This window comes from Bufo bufo, chromosome 8 (genome assembly GCF_905171765.1).
Source record: "Bufo bufo chromosome 8, aBufBuf1.1, whole genome shotgun sequence".
NCBI lineage: Eukaryota > Metazoa > Chordata > Amphibia > Anura > Bufonidae > Bufo > Bufo bufo.
Window position 1 is genome coordinate 154,946,542 of NC_053396.1, and position 14,786 is coordinate 154,961,327.

Consider the following 14,786-nt stretch of genomic DNA (forward strand, 5'->3'; position numbering starts at 1 on the left):
TGTAATAATTTGGATGCTGTATATAAGTACTGTAAGTGAGGAAGGGGACACCAAAGGAAGGTACTGCACTAGGGGCACCATTAAACTTAAAATATGAGGCTTATTTTACATTTGCATTTACAAATGCTGCCAGAATGCCATCCGGCCCCATTAACTATAATGTGGTCTCCAGCGGAGATCCAGAAGAAACCTGGCAAATATGCAGAGAATCGGCCAAATAGTGATTCCCGGCATTCTATGCTGGAACAGCCTGCTGGAAAGCTGTACTGGCAGTATCTAAAAAGTCTAACTGTTGTTTTGATTTAAAGGATATGTACAGCACACTGTTGGGGGCAATATTTTATTATTGCATTGAGCTAAAATAATTTTTAAAATTGGTCTTTATTAAAAATATGGAATCCTTTTTTGTGTACAAAGCTTAGATGCTCTCATAGCAAACTGTGTATTTTCTGTCTTTTCTGTCATCTGGGGAGCCGAGGGACTCCTTATCTCTGCTCTCTGACATTATAAACACTTATTAAAGCTTAATCCTTATTTTACTTATTGGCTAAAACAGATTATGTGTAAAGCATGCAACCCTAATGTTGTCTAAAACTATAAGGCAACATACAAAAAAAGTGCATGCATGCCTTTAGTAACTAACAAATAAAAGACTAACATGATGTACTGTTAGCTTTCAGATAACTGAACATAGACGTTTTGTGGCCCATAAGACGCACCTAGGTTTTAGAGAAGGACAATAAGAAAAAAATATTTTTCATTCAACATCAGATCAGACCACCAGTCAGACCACCAGTCAGACCCCCAATGTTAATCAGACCTTAGCTCACAGCACCAATCAGACTCCCAATGTTAATAAGACCGTCAGACCTCAGCTCAGACCCCTATGTGAATGACCCCCAATGAGACCTCAGATCTGCCCCCAATACCTCAGATCAGCCCCCAATGCCTCAGATTAGCCCTCCATGCCTCAGGTCAGCCCCATGCCTCAGGTCAGCCCCATGCCTCAGGTCAGCCCCAGCAGATGAGCCCCCTCCCTCAGATCAGCAATAAATAAATAAAACACTTACCTCTCCTGCTCCAGATGCTGCCGATCCTCTCGACCAGCGCTCCTCTTGCTCTTCCTGCTGTCGGCTGTACTGTGACCCGACGTGCATAGCCGACAGCAGAGGACCAGGAAGCAGCAAGTACAGAGCCTTTACCACTTCCCAGTTCTCCGTTACTTATGAGCGATTCTCTTTTTTGGGGGGAAATATATAATATATACTGGGGCACTACAAAGGTTGGGGTTTATAATTTAAAAAGTCAGTATAAGTTAATCCATTTTGTAAGGTCCATTTTTAATGGATGATGCAAAATGGAAGTTAAAAATGGGTAGATGGGCAGAAAATGTATGCACACAGTGATGGAAAATGGCCATGAAAAAATAACAGTTTATCTGTTTTAACAATTTATTTTACTGAATGTGAATGTGCCCTTACAAATATGTGTTTGTCGGACGTCTACAGAACCTTACAGAGCAAAACTCCACATACTTGTGTATGAAATCATATAGCGTTACAGTATGTCCTCATAGACTGCGTTGGGTGCAGTAGGTTGAAATGTCAGGTATGGCCATAATGCCTTAGAAAGCTACAGATGTTGTTTCCCTTACGCCTTAGGCCGAATGCACACAGCCGTGTTCCGTGGCCGAGAGCGGTCCGTGGTATGCCGGGCTAGATTCCTGTTCAGAGCGTACCACATACTGCTCTCGGCCGCGGAACACGGCTGTGTGCATTCGGCCTAATTCACATGTCAGTGTTTGATCAGCGATTTCCATCAGTAATTTTGAGGCAAAACCAGGTGCAGCTCTAAACACAGAACAGGTGCAGATCTTTCCATTATACCTTATGTCTGTGGAGGCTCCAATCATAGTTTTGACTCACAATCACTGATGGTAATCACTAACAAAAAAACTGAGGTGTGAATGAGGCTTTAGTAGGTAAATACATGTGAATTCTGATCACATTGGTAGTAGGCTGTGATAGAGCAATGACTGACTTTGGCACAGAGGACTGAGGCAGCCTGCAGTTTCCTTCAGACAATAGACATTCTCATTGTATTGTCATGTGTCCCTTGTGTTTCTAAGGCTGGATACACATATACCAATTTTGATTCAGTTTGAGTTGTAGTTTTTGATGCAGTTCTTTGAGTCAAAGCCAGAAGTGGATCCAGCAGGAAGGATCAGTCCATTCTTTACATTTCCTCTTCCTTTTGAATCCAATCCTGACTTTGGCTCAAAAACATCAATAAAACTGCTCCAAAAACTGTACAATTATCTAGTATCTGTACTAAGAACTAAAATGACTTAACCCCTTAAGGATCGGGCTCATTTTCACCTTAAGGACCAGGTCATTTTTTGCAAATCTGACCAGTGTCACTTTATGTGTGAATAACTTTAAAACGCTTTTACTTATCCAGGACATTCTGAGATTGTTTTTTTCGTCACATATTGTACTTCATGACACTGGTAAATGGAGTCAAAATTATTTTTATTTATAAAAAAAAATACAAAATTTACCAAAAATTTGGAAAAATGTGCAAATTTTCAAGTTTCAATTTCTCTACTTCTATAATACATAGTAATACCTCCAAAAACTTACTTTACATTCCCTATATGTCTACTTCATGTTTGGATCATTTTGGGAATGCCATTTTATTTTTTGGGGATGTTACAAGGCTTAGAAGTTTAGAAGCAAATCTTGAAATTCTTCAGAAATTTTTAAAAACCCACTTTTTAACCACTTCAGCCCCCCTAGCTTAAACACCCTTAATGACCAGGCCACTTTTTACACTTCTGACCTACACTACTTTCACCGTTTATTGCTCGGTCATGCAACTTACCACCCAAATTAATTTTACCTCCTTTTCTTCTCACTAATAGAGCTTTCATTTGGTGGTATTTCATTGCTGCTGACATTTTTACTTTTTTTGTTATTAATCGAAATTTAACAAAATTTTTGCAAAAAAAGTGGCATTTTTCACTTTCAGTTGTAATTTTTTTTTTAACCACCTCAGGACCGCCGTACGCAGGATTGCGTCTTTGCGGCGGTCCTGTTGTTCTGGGTGGACGCGCCGGTGCGTCCTCTCGCTAGACGCGAGATTTCGTGCATTGCCGGCCCGCGCATGCGCATCGCGGGCCGGCAAAAGTTAAAGAAGTATTTCGTCACCAGCCTGCCAGCAACGATCATTGGCTGGCAGGCTGGCGATTTTCAAAAAATCGAATCAGAAGCCAGATAACAGATCATATTAGTAAATATGATCTGTTATATGGCTTCTCTGCTCCTGTGCTGGTCCTTTTCGTCGGTTGGATCCAGCACAGGAGCAGACTTCACAGTGAGTAGCACCAACACCACACTTTAGCCCCAGATCACCCCCCTGCACCCCAATTAACCCTTTGATCACCCCTTTGATCGCCCCTGTCAATCACTATTGAAAGGAAAAAAAGTGATCAGTGTAAACTGTCACTTTTTTTTTTCCACTAGTATTGGCTGTTAGGTTTTAGGGATAGTTTAGGCCCCTTGGTTAGGTAGTTAGCGTCAGTTAGCGCCCAGCCCACCGCACCGCAGTCACTTTTATTCGCTGATTAGCGTATCGCTAATCAGCATTTGTACTTTTATAGTATCTGTAAGTGATCAAAACTGATCACGGTCAGATCTATAATAGTATTAGTGTCACTTTAGTTCGCCCTCCACCCAAAACGCAGTGTTTGCCCGATCAGGCCTGATCGGTCGCCCACACGTGCGTTCACCCACGCCCGCCCCACCGCAGTGACAAAAAAAATTTTGTTTTTTGATCACTGCACATTCACTTTACAAGCACTGCGGCGATAAAAAAATCAGTTTTGATATTTTTTATCAACCGCAGCAGCCTCCGGTACTTCGCTAGCCTCCCCTTTGTAAGACAGGTTTGCTTTTTTTCTTGGGTAGTCTCAGGGAATACCCCTAAATTTAGTAGTCCAAATGTCAAACAGGGGGTATTCTTCTGAAGAGGCCTACAGGATTCTGACCCAGTCGGATGAGGAGTGGGAACCCTCATCTGATGAATCTAGCGGGTCAGAATATGAACCTGTGGAAAGCAGTGGCTCTCTGACCCAAAGTTCGGACGAGGAGGTGGAGGTCCCTGGCAGCACCAGGCGTACCCGGCCCCGTGTCGCTAGACCACAGGTTACGCAGGATCCGTTTCAAGAGCAGCAGAGTGGGGCTGTCGCTGCCGGATCACGTGGTGAGGCATACACCAGCAGCGCAGCCCTTCCTGGACCTAGTACCAGCACTGCCGTACAACATGGTGACGTGGCGAGCACCAGAAGGGCAGTTGAAGCTGGTACGGTGGCACGTGCACTAGTTACCCCGTCGCAGCCACCGCGCAGACAGGCCCGTAGAGCCCCTAGAATCCCTGAGGTGCTGGCAAACCCTGATTGGCAGTCACCAACTTCAGCCGCACCTGTAGTTCCCCCTTTCACCGCCCAGTCTGGAGTTCGGGTTGAGACGGCTCAAATCGGTTCGGCCCTGGGATTTTTTGAGCTGTTCTTGACTGCGGAGCTCTTGGACTTAGTCGTGGCAGAAACAAATCGGTATGCCACACAATTTATATCCGCCAACCCGGGAAGCTCTTATGCCCAGTCTTTCCGGTGGAAACCAGTCCAAGTTTCCGAAATTAAAATTTTTTTGGGCCTTCTCCTCAACATGGGTCTAACTAAAAAGCATGAATTGCGGTCATATTGGTCCACGAACCCAATTCATCACATGCCCATGTTCTCTGCTGCTATGTCCAGGACACGATTTGAGACCATCCTACGTTTTCTGCATTTTAGCGACAACACCACCTCCCGTCCCAGAGGCCACCCAGCTTTTGACCGGCTCCACAAAATTCGGCCCCTCATAGACCATTTCAACCAGAAATTTGCAGATTTGTATACCCCTGAGCAAAACATCTGCGTAGACGAGTCCCTAATACATTTTACCGGGCGCCTTGGCTTCAAACAATACATCCCAAGCAAGCGTGCCCGGTATGGGGTCAAATTGTATAAGCTCTGTGAAAGGGCCACAGGCTATACCCACAAATTTCGGATCTATGAGGGAAAAGATCAGACCCTGGAGCCGGTCGGTTGCCCTGACTACCTGGGGAGCAGTGGGAAGACAGTCTGGGACTTGGTGTCACCCTTATTCGGCAAGGGGTACCATCTTTATGTGGACAATTTCTACACAAGTGTGGCCCTCTTTAGGCATTTGTTTCTAGAACGGATTTGCGCCTGTGGCACCGCGCGAACTAGTCGCGTGGGCTTCCCCCAACGGCTTGTAACCACCCGTCTTGCAAGGGGGGAGAGGGCTGCCTTGTGTAACGAAGAACTGCTCGCGGTGAAATGGAGAGACAAGCGTGACGTTTACATGCTCTCCTCCATTCACGCAGACACGACAATCCAAATTGAAAGGGCAACCCGTGTCATTGAAAAGCCTCTCTCAGTCCACGACTATAATGCGCTCATGGGAGGGGTGGACTTCAATGACCAGATGTTGGCTCCCTATTTAGTTTCCCGCAGAACCAGACGCTGGTATAAGAAGGTGTCTGTATATTTAATTCAATTGGCGCTGTACAATAGTTTTGTTCTCTACAGTAAGGCTGGGAGAACACGATCTTTCCTCAAATTCCAGGAAGAGATCATCGAGAACCTCCTTTACCCAGGAGGTTCCGTGGCCCCATCCACCAGTGTAGTTAGCCGTCTACACGAGCGACATTTCCCCAGTGTCGTTGCTGGTACCTCAACCCAACCGCCACCCCGAAAAAAATGTCGTGTCTGTAGCAGGAGTGGAATAAGGCGTGACACCCGCTATTTCTGTCCTGACTGTCCTGACCACCCTGCCCTATGCTTTGGTGAGTGTTTCCGGAAGTACCACACACAGGTACACCTAGCATAGGGATTGCATCTCACAGGACAGGCACACAGGGCTATTAGGGCCCTTTTACTCACAGCTGCTGCAAACCTCTCCTTTCACCTGGGATAAAGTGCATAATGTACTTCGCCACATCTTTGGGCAATTTGCGCTTTGCACATTGTCCCATGGGGAAGGAGAGGTTTGTTCTATAAAGGTAAAAAAAACTAAACAAAAAAAAAATTACCGGTAAGTAAAAAAGTTAAACGTTCAGTTAAAAAAGTTAAAAAAAAGTTTCTATGTTCTGTTCAACAGTTAATAAATTTATTGCGTTGCGGCCTGGTTTTTTCTTTTTTGTTTTGTTTTTTTTACCTTTCAGGTGGACCAACCGATCGACTAGCTGCAGCACTGATGTGCATTCTGACAGAAGCATTGCGCTGCTGTCAGATTACACGCAAGTCGGTGTATGCGGCGCTGCAAGACGGGATTTCTCCTCTGCAGTAAAAGATATGTTTGCCGAGGCATATGAGCTGAGGAGGTGGCGGTGTTCATATACTTTGGCAAACACTTTGTATATATAAAAAAAAAAATCCCGGCAATGATTTATTCATCCACATCGATTGATGTGAATGGAGAAATCTGGTTTGCCAGGGCATACGAGCTGAAGTGGGTATGGATGTTGGGCGGAGCTCCTATGTCCTGGCAGACGCCTTTCCCCTCCTTTTTTTTTTTTTGGCAGAGATTTTTTCATCCACATTGATCGATGCGAATGAAGAAATCTGTGCCGTTCATTTTTTTCTTTCAGCCCAGAGGCTGAACGGAAAAAAAAAATCTCATTACCCGTATGCTCAATATAAGGAGAATAGCAGAAACTCCTAATGCTGGGCATACATGTAATGATTGCGGAGACCCTCAAATGCCAGGGCAGTACAAACACCCCACAAATAACACCATTTTGGAAAGAAGACACCCCAAGGTATTCGCTGAGGGGCATATTGAGTCCATGAAAGATTGAAATTTTTGTCCCAAGTTAGCGGAAAGGGAGACTTTGTGAGAACAAAATCAAAAAAATCAATTTCCGCTAACTTGTGCCAAAATTATTTTTTTTCTATGAACTCGCCATGCCCCTCATTGAATACCTTGGGGTGTCTTCTTTCCAAAATGGGGTCACATGTGGGGTATTTATACTGCCCTGGCATTTTAGGGGCCCCAAAGCGTGAGAAGAAGTCTGGTATCCAAATGTCTAAAAATGCCCTCCTAAAAGGAATTTGGGCCCCTTTGCCCACCTAGGCTGCAAAAAAGTGTCACACATGTGGTATCTCCGTATTCAGCAGAAGTTGGGGAATATGTTTTGGGGTGTCATTTTACATATACCCATGCTGGGTGAGATAAATATCTTGGTCAAATGCCAACTTTGTATAAAAAAAATGGGAAAAGTTGTCTTTTGCCAAGATATTTATCTCACCCAGCATGGGTATATGTAAAATGACACCGCAAAACACATTCCCCACCTTCTCCTGAGTACGGAGATACCAGATGTGTGACACTTTTTTGCAGCCTAGGTGGGCAAAGGGGCCCACATTCCAAAGAGCACCTTTCAGATTTCACAGGTCATTTACCTACTTACCAGACATTAGGGCCCCTGGAAAATGCCAGGGCAGTATAACTACCCCACAAGTGACCCCATTTTGGAAAGAAGACACCCCAAGGTATTCCGTGAGGGGCATGGCAAGTTCCTAGAATTTTTTATTTTTTGTCACAAGTTAGTGGAAAATGATGATTTTTTTTTTTTTTTTTTTTTTCTTACAAAGTCTCATATTCCACTAACTTGTGACAAAAAATAAAAACTTCCATGAACTCACTATGCCCATCAGCGAATACCTTGGGGTCTCTTCTTTCCAAAATGGGGTCACTTGTGGGGTAGTTATACTGCTCTGGCATTCTAGGGGCCCAAATGTGTGGTAAGGAGTTTGAAATCAAATTCAGTAAAAATTGACCTGTGAAATCCGAAAGGTGCTCTTTGGAATATGGGCCCCTTTGCCCACCTAGGCTGCAAAAAAGTGTCACACATCTGGTATCCCCGTACTCAGGAGAAGTTGAGGAATGTGTTTTGGGGTGTCTTTTTACATATACCCATGCTGGGTGAGATAAATATCTTGGTCAAATGACAACTTTGTATAAAAAAATGGGAAAAGTTGTCTTTTGCCAAGATATTTCTCTCACCCAGCATGGGTATATATAAAATGACACCCCAAAACACATTCCCCACCTTCTCCTGAGTACGGAGATACCAGATGTGTGACACTTTTTTGCAGCCTAGGTGGGCAAAGGGGCCCATATTCCAAAGAGCACCTTTCGGATTTCACTCGTCATTTTTTACTGAATTTGATTTCAAACTCCTTACCACACATTTGGGCCCCTAAAATGCCAGGGCAGTATAACTACCCCACAAGTGACCCCATTTTGGAAAGAAGACACCCCAAGGTATTCTGTGAGGGGCATGGCGAGTTCCTAGAATTTTTTATTTTTTGTCACAAGTTAGTGGAAAATGATGATTTTTTTTTTTTTTTTTTTTTTCATACAAAGTCTCATATTCCACTAACTTGTGACAAAAAATAAAAACTTCCATGAACTCACTATGCCCATCAGCGAATACCTTGGGGTCTCTTCTTTCCAAAATGGGGTCACTTGTGGGGTAGTTATACTGCCCTGGCATTCTAGGGGCCCAAATGTGTGGTAAGGAGTTTGAAATCAAATTCAGTAAAAAATGACGAGTGAAATCCGAAAGGTGCTCTTTGGAATATGGGCCCCTTTGCCCACCTAGGCTGCAAAAAAGTGTCACACATCTGGTATCTCCGTACTAAGGAGAAGATGGGGAATTTGTTTTGGAGTGTCATTTTATATATATCCATGCTGGGTGAGAGAAATATCTTGGCAAAAGACAACTTTTCCCATTTTTTTATACAAAGTTGTCATTTGACCAAGATATTTATCTCACCCAGCATGGGTATATGTAAAAAGACACCCCAAAACACATTCCTCAACTTCTCCTGAGTACGGGGATACCAGATGTGTGACACTTTTTTGCAGCCTAGGTGGGCAAAGGGGCCCATATTCCAAAGAGCACCTTTCGGATTTCACAGGTCAATTTTTACTGAATTTGATTTCAAACTCCTTACCACACATTTGGGCCCCTAGAATACCAGGGCAGTATAACTACCCCACAAGTGACCCCATTTTGGAAAGAAGAGACCCCAAGGTATTCGCTGATGGGCATAGTGAGTTCATGGAAGTTTTTATTTTTTGTCACAAGTTAGTGGAATATGAGACTTTGTATGAAAAAAAAAAAAAAAAAAAAAATCATCATTTTCCACTAACTTGTGACAAAAAATAAAAAATTCTAGGAACTCGCCATGCCCCTCACGGAATACCTTGGGGTCTCTTCTTTCCAAAATGGGGTCACTTGTGGGGTAGTTATACTGCCCTGGCATTCTAGGGGCCCGAATGTGTGGTAAGGAGTTTGAAATCAAATTCAGTAAAAAATGACGAGTGAAATCCGAAAGGTGCTCTTTGGAATATGGGCCCATTTGCCCACCTAGGCTGCAAAAAAGTGTCACACATCTGGTATCTCCGTACTCAGGAGAAGGTGGGGAATGTGTTTTGGGGTGTCATTTTATATATACCCATGCTGGGTGAGAGAAATATCTTGGCAAAAGACAACTTTTCCCATTTTTTTATACAAAGTTGTCATTTGACCAAGATATTTATCTCACCCAGCATGGGTATATGTAAAAAGACACCCCAAAACACATTCCTCAACTTCTCCTGAGTACGGGGATACCAGATGTGTGACACTTTTTTGCAGCCTAGGTGGGCAAAGGGGCCCATATTCCAAAGAGCACCTTTCGGATTTCACAGGTCATTTTTTACTGAATTTGATTTCAAACTCCTTACCACACATTTGGGCCCCTAGAATGCCAGGGCAGTATAACTACCCCACAAGTGACCCCATTTTGGAAAGAAGAGACCCCAAGGTATTCGCTGATGGGCATAGTGAGTTCATAGAACTTTTTATTTTTTGTCACAAGTTAGTGGAATATGAGACTTTGTAAGAAAAAAAAAAAAAAAAAAAAAAATCATCATTTTCCGCTAACTTGTGACAAAAAATAAAAAGTTCTATGAACTCACTATGCCCATCAGCGAATACCTTAGGGTGTGTACTTTCAGAAATGGGGTCATTTGTGGGGTGTTTGTACTGTCTGGGCATTGTAGAACCTCAGGAAACATGACAGGTGCTCAGAAAGTCAGAGCTGCTTCAAAAAGCGGAAATTCACATTTTTGTACCATAGTTTGTAAACGCTATAACTTTTACCCAAACCATTTTTTTTCTACCCAAACATTTTTTTTTTATCAAAGACATGTAGAACTATAAATTTAGAGCAAAATTTCTATATGGATGTCGTTTTTTTTGCAAAATTTTACAACTGAAAGTGAAAAATGTCATTTTTTTGCAAAAAAATCGTTAAATTTCGATTAATAACAAAAAAAGTAAAAATGTCAGCAGCAATGAAATACCACCAAATGAAAGCTCTATTAGTGAGAAGAAAAGGAGGTAAAATTCATTTGGGTGGTAAGTTGCATGACCGAGCAATAAACGGTGAAAGTAGTGTAGGTCAGAAGTGTAAAAAGTGGCCTGGTCTTTCAGGGTGTTTAAGCACTGGGGGCTGAGGTGGTTAAAAAACAACATCCATATATAAATTTTTCACTAAATTTATTGTTCTACATGTCTTTGATAAAAAAAAATGTTTTGGTAAAAGAAAAAATGGTTTGGGTAAAAGTTATAGCGTTTTCAACTATGGTACAAAAATGTGAATTTCCGCTTTTTGAAGCAGCTCTGACTTTCTGAGCACCTGTCATGTTTCCTGAGGTTCTACAATGGCCAGACAGTACAAACACCCCACAAATGACCCCATTTCGGAAAATAGACACCCTAAGGTATTCGCTGATGGGCATAGTGAGTTCATAGAACTTTTTATTTTTTGTCACAAGTTAGCGGAAAATGATGATTTGTTTTTATTTATTTTGTGACAAAAAATAAAAACTTACATGAACTCACTATGCCCATCACGAAATACCTTGGGGTGTCTTCTTTCCAAAATGGGGTCACTTGTGGGGTAGTTATACTGCCCTGGCATTCTGGGGGCCCTAATGTGTGGTAAGTAGTTTGAAACTTGCCCCCCTGTCATTGATAACCCCCCTGTAAGGCTCCATTCAGACGTCCGTATGTGTTTTGCGGATCCGATGCATGTATCCGTGGATCCGAAAAAAACATACGGACGTCTGAATGGAGCCTTACAGGGGGGTGATCAATGACAGGGGGGTGATCAGGGAGTCTATATGGGGTGATCACCCCCGTCATTGATCACCCCCCTGTAAGGCTTCATTCAGACGTCCGTATGTGTTTTGCGGATCCGATCCATGTATCCGTGGATCCGTAAAAAACATACGGACGTCTGAATGGAGCCTTACAGGGGGGTGATCAATGACAGGGGGGTGATCAGGGAGTCTATATGGGGTGATCACCCCCCTGTAAGGCTCCATTCAGACGTCTGTATGTGTTTTGCGGATCCGATCCATGTATCCGTGGATCCGTAAAAAACATACGGACGTCTGAATGGAGCCTTACAGGGGGGTGATCAATGACAGGGGGGTGATCAATGACAGGGGGGTGATCAGGGAGTCTATATGGGGTGATCAGGGGTTAATAAGGGGTTAATAAGTGACAGGGGGGGTGTAGTGTAGTGGTGTTTGGTGCTACTTATTACTGAGCTGCCTGTGTCCTCTGGTGGTCGATCCAAGCAAAAGGGACCACCAGAGGACCAGGTAGCAGGTATATTAGACGTTGTTATCAAAACAGCATCTCATATACCTGTTAGGGGTTAAAAAAATCGCATCTCCAGCCTGCCAGCGAACGATCGCCGCTGGCAGGCTGGAGATCCACTCGCTTACCTTCCGATCCTGTGAACGTGCGCGCCTGTGTGCGCGCGTTCACAGGAAATCTCGCGTCTCGCGAGATGACGCACGGATGCGTCCAGGAGGAATGAATCGACCGCCTCCAGGACGCATCCATGCGTTAGGCGGTTCCTGAGACGGTTAAGGACCAGTTCAGGTTTGAAGTCACTTTGTGAGGCTTACATAATAGAAACCACCCAAAAATAACCCCATTCTAGAAACTACACCCCTCAAGGTATTCAAAACTGATTTTTACAAACGTCGTTAACCCTTTAGGTGTTCCACAAGAGTTTTTGGCAAATGGAGATAAGATTTCAGAATTTAGATTTTTTGGCAAATTTTCCATTTTAATCCATTTTTTCCAGTAACAAAGCAAGGGTTAACAGCCAAACAAAACTCAATATTAATGGCCCTGATTCTGTAGTTTACAGAAACACCCCATATGTGTTCGTAAAATGCTGTACAGGCACACGGCAGGGCGTTTTAGAAACTACACCACTCAAGGTATACAAAACTGATTTTACAAACTTTGTTAACCCTTTAGGTGTTCCACAAGAATTAATGGAAAATAGAGATAACATTTCAAACTTTCAAATTTTTGGCAGATTTTCCATTCTAATAATTTTTTTCCAGTTAGAAAGCAAGGGTTAACAGCCAAACCAAACTCCATATTTATGGCCCTGATTCAGTAGTTTACAGAAACACCCCATATGTGGTCGTAAACTGCTGTACGGGCACACGGCAGGGCGCAGAAGGAAAGGAATGCCATACGGTTTTTGGAAGGCAAATTTTGCTGGACTGGTTTTTTGACACCATGTCCCATTTGAAGCCCCCCTGATGCACCCCTAGAGTAGAAACTCCAAAAAAGTGACCACATTTTGGAAACTACGGGATAGGGTGGCAGTTTTTGTTGGTATTATTTTAGGGTACATATGATTTTTGGTTGCTCTATATTACACTTTTTGTGAGGCAAGGTAACAAGAAATAGCTGTTTTGGCACAGTTTTTATTTTTTGTTATTTACAACATTCATCTGACAGATTAGATCATGTGGTATTTTTATAAAGCAGGTTATTACGAACGCGGTGATACCTTATATGTCTACTTTTTTTTCTTTTATGTACGTTTTACACAATAATTTCATTTTTGAAACAAAAAATATCATGTTTTAGTGTCTCCATAGTCTGAGAGCCATAGTTTTTATTTATATTTTTTTACGGTATTCACCTGAGGGGTTAGGTCTTGTGATATTTTTATAGAGCAGGTTATTACGAACGCGGCGATACCTAATTTGTTTAGTGCATTTTATTTTATAAATTTTTAATCAGTGATAAATGTGTTTTTTTTTTTTTTTTTTTATTTTTTTTGACCCAGACCCACTTGGTTTTTGAAGATCCAGTGGGTCTGATGTCTGTATAATACAGTACAGTACACTATATAGAGTACTGTACTGTATTTTCACTTTACAAAGTCTGATCAGACTTCTGCCTTTAGCAGAAGTCTGATCAGCACCATGGACAGCCGGAAGCCTGTGAAGGCATCCGGTTGCCATGGTAACCATCACTCGCTGCCACAACAGAGCAGCGAGTGATGGTGAGGGAGGGGGGCCCCCTCCCTCTGTGAACCCGTCAAGAATCGCAGGCTGAAAAGGCACAGCAGCCCCCGATGGGAGAGGGAGCTCCCTCCCTGTTAACTCCTGCCATACAGTGGTCCCTATGGACCGCGGCATGGAAGGGGTTAAACGGCTGACATCACAGCACAGATGTGAGCCGTTTCAAGCAGAGTGTCAGCAATGTGCTGACACTCTGCTTGATAACCGCTCGGCCATCCTGTAAATGAGAGGGGAAGGATGGGATGATCGTGCGCCCGTCCGCCCCCCCAGCACCGCCTGCACCTCTTCCCCTGCACAGCCCGCCAGCACAATAAATAAAAATTTAGGTCATTTGGAAGTTTCTGATCCCCGCAGTCACGGACCGCGGGGATCAGAAACTTTCGAAAACTCTGCAAACCGCAGGTCTGAATTGACCTGCGGTTTGAAGTGATCGCCGATATGGGGGGTTCACAGGACCCCCCTCGCATTGTCCCAGGGTGCCTGCTGATTGTATTCAGCAGGCACCCAGTTCCGATCACCGCCCACCGCGCGGCGGTGATCGGAACTACACAGGGCGTACAGGTACGCCCTGTGTCCTTAAGTACCAGGACATCAGGGTGTACCTGTACGTGTCCTTAAGAGGTTAAAGGGCATCTGTCATCAGATTTAAACCTATGACACTGGCTAACCTGTTACATGTACGCTTGGCAGCTAAAGGCACTTGTGTTGGTCCCATGTTGATATGAGCCCGCATCGCTTAGAAAAATGATGTTTTAATATTTGCAAATGAGCTTCTAGGAGCAACAAGGGCGTTGCTGTTATACCTAGAGGCTCAGCTGTTATGGTCAGTGGGTGTAGACCCACTGTGCCAACTAACCAGTTTGGCTTTGGGCTAAACCTAAGGGCATTGACCTGGCAGTTCCCTGGTACTCATCATTTAACCCCTGTACAGGAATCTGGAATTTGCCGCAAGGAAGCATCCGGGGTGCTTCCTCCTGGAGTAGACCTGGTGTAGTTGTAGGGGGTCAGAGGCACCGGAGTGAAACATAAAGGACTCATGTAAAAAGCGTAGTCTGAACACAGTCCAATAGTCAGGGCAGGCTGAGTACTTGCGTATTCCAAATAGTAATTCCAGGGTCAGGGAAGACTGAGTACTAGCGTAATCCAGGTCACAGTTCCCAGGTCGGGGCAGACAGCAAGCTGCAGAATTGGTAGACAGACAAGGTTCCGTGCACAGATATCCAGACAAGATCACCTTCACTGGTTAGGGGGAGT

General features: G+C 43.7%; 1 protein-coding gene across 10 annotated transcripts in view; it reads left to right on the forward strand.

The window, feature by feature from the left end:
• Positions 1–14,786, forward strand: part of MCF2 (MCF.2 cell line derived transforming sequence) — a 208,738-nt gene that overhangs the window by 66,707 nt on the left and 127,245 nt on the right. The window lies entirely within an intron of this gene.